The sequence below is a fragment of the Plasmodium fragile genome (assembly GCF_000956335.1).
Source record: "Plasmodium fragile strain nilgiri unplaced genomic scaffold supercont1.52, whole genome shotgun sequence".
NCBI classification, from domain to species: Eukaryota; Apicomplexa; class Aconoidasida; order Haemosporida; family Plasmodiidae; genus Plasmodium; species Plasmodium fragile.
The window spans coordinates 10,434-12,405 of NW_012192632.1; positions in this window are offsets into that span (position 1 = coordinate 10,434).

Below are 1,972 nucleotides of genomic sequence, written 5' to 3' on the forward strand. Positions count from 1 at the left end.
TTTTTTTTTTTTTTTTTGCACAGCTAGCTACACGTAGTTGAAAACATCATCCATTGGGAGAATTCCACGTGGGGGAACAGACATCCACTCGAATGGCGTCCTCTAGGTTGTCCTACTCATGGGCGATCAGTTACACAGAAAAAATGTTTGTAGCTCTGTAAATAAAAATAGACCTCCCCATTTGTTTTCGCCAAATTGGGGGAAGCAGTCGTTCCAGTGGCTCACCAAAGAGTACCTCACCATAGTGATGTGCCACGTTAGGGATGTCACCGCGGTTTGCGTAGCTTATCACTCCGAGCCCGTGCGGTAAAACTCGAGGTCATAAAAATAAAAAAAAGTTACACAAAGGTACACGCGTCCATTTCCCCGTCATGCCCCCTTCCCCTCTGCACCCGTCTGTCCTCTTTTAAATATTAAAAGAAAAAAGGACAGATATCTCCCCACCACCACCAACCGTGTGAATGTCAATTTTGTGTAGGAGGGGACATGCCCAGATGAGGGGGGGGGGGCTGTTATCTCAATTTTATTTTCACCTGCCACACACACCGACCGACTGATCAGTGGGCGTCTGGCCAAAGCGCACAAATGGGAAAAAAAAAAAAAAAAAAAAAAAAAAAAAAAAAATGACCTTTCCCCCATTCGGGTTACCCTACCGCGTGACGGGTACATTGGTGAAATACAGGCCAACACGATGGTGTGATTTTCCTTTTTTATAGCATACGTCTGGCATACTCATATGGAAAAAAGAAAAATATATTTTCCCCCCCAAGGGGAAAGGGAGGTATATAATAACACCTTTTTTCCGCTCACGCCCCGCTGGCAGTTTAACAAATCTGGGTCGGCGATGTATTTTACAGAGGTGGGGAATAAAGGGAAAATTGATCAAACAGGTGTGGGAGAACAGCGTGTCCGTTGTGGGAGTATATGCCAAATGGAGGAGGAAGAAAGCCTTCCCCCCCCTACGACAGGCTCTTCTCCAACGGTGTGCCCAAAACCATGTGTTTTTGCGTCCCTCTACATTGGTTCAACGTGATGTCCGGTATTTATTCCCTAGACAGTACACTCACCATTTGAAGCTACTACCCATGATTTGTTATCCCATCGAAAAGACCACCAGACAAGCCATTCCCTTGGGTTGTGATTGTTTTATATTCGTCTTTGTCATTTAATTGGGTGCATTCTTTTGCGCGACTTTTTTTTTTTTTTTTTTTTTTTTTTATTCCTTGTACCCCCCTTTTGTATAGCAAGGCAAACGAAAGAGAACGTAGCATATTTTGGGTACCGTGCCATATGTAACAAAAATGTAAAGGGTAGATGGACAGGGTGGTGTGGAAAATGTGAGGTTGTTTTATTTGTCCCCACCTGTACTGGGAAGTAAGCGATGGATTCGATGAACGGTGTGCAATTGTGTTGCAAAAGTCTGCTTTTCCCATTTGTTTGAAAAGCTGTGTTATTCATAATGGTGAGCTAAGGAATTTTTTTTTTTTTTTTTGCACAGCTAGCTACACGTAGTTGAAAACATCATCCATTGGGAGAATTCCACGTGGGGGAACAGACATCCACTCGAATGGCGTCCTCTAGGTTGTCCTACTCATGGGCGATCAGTTACACAGAAAAAATGTTTGTAGCTCTGTAAATAAAAATAGACCTCCCCATTTGTTTTCGCCAAATTGGGGGAAGCAGTCGTTCCAGTGGCTCACCAAAGAGTACCTCACCATAGTGATGTGCCACGTTAGGGATGTCACCGCGGTTTGCGTAGCTTATCACTCCGAGCCCGTGCGGTAAAACTCGAGGTCATAAAAATAAAAAAAAGTTACACAAAGGTACACGCGTCCATTTCCCCGTCATGCCCCCTTCCCCTCTGCACCCGTCTGTCCTCTTTTAAATATTAAAAGAAAAAAGGACAGATATCTCCCCACCACCACCAACCGTGTGAATGTCAATTTTGTGTAGGAGGGGACATGCCCAGATG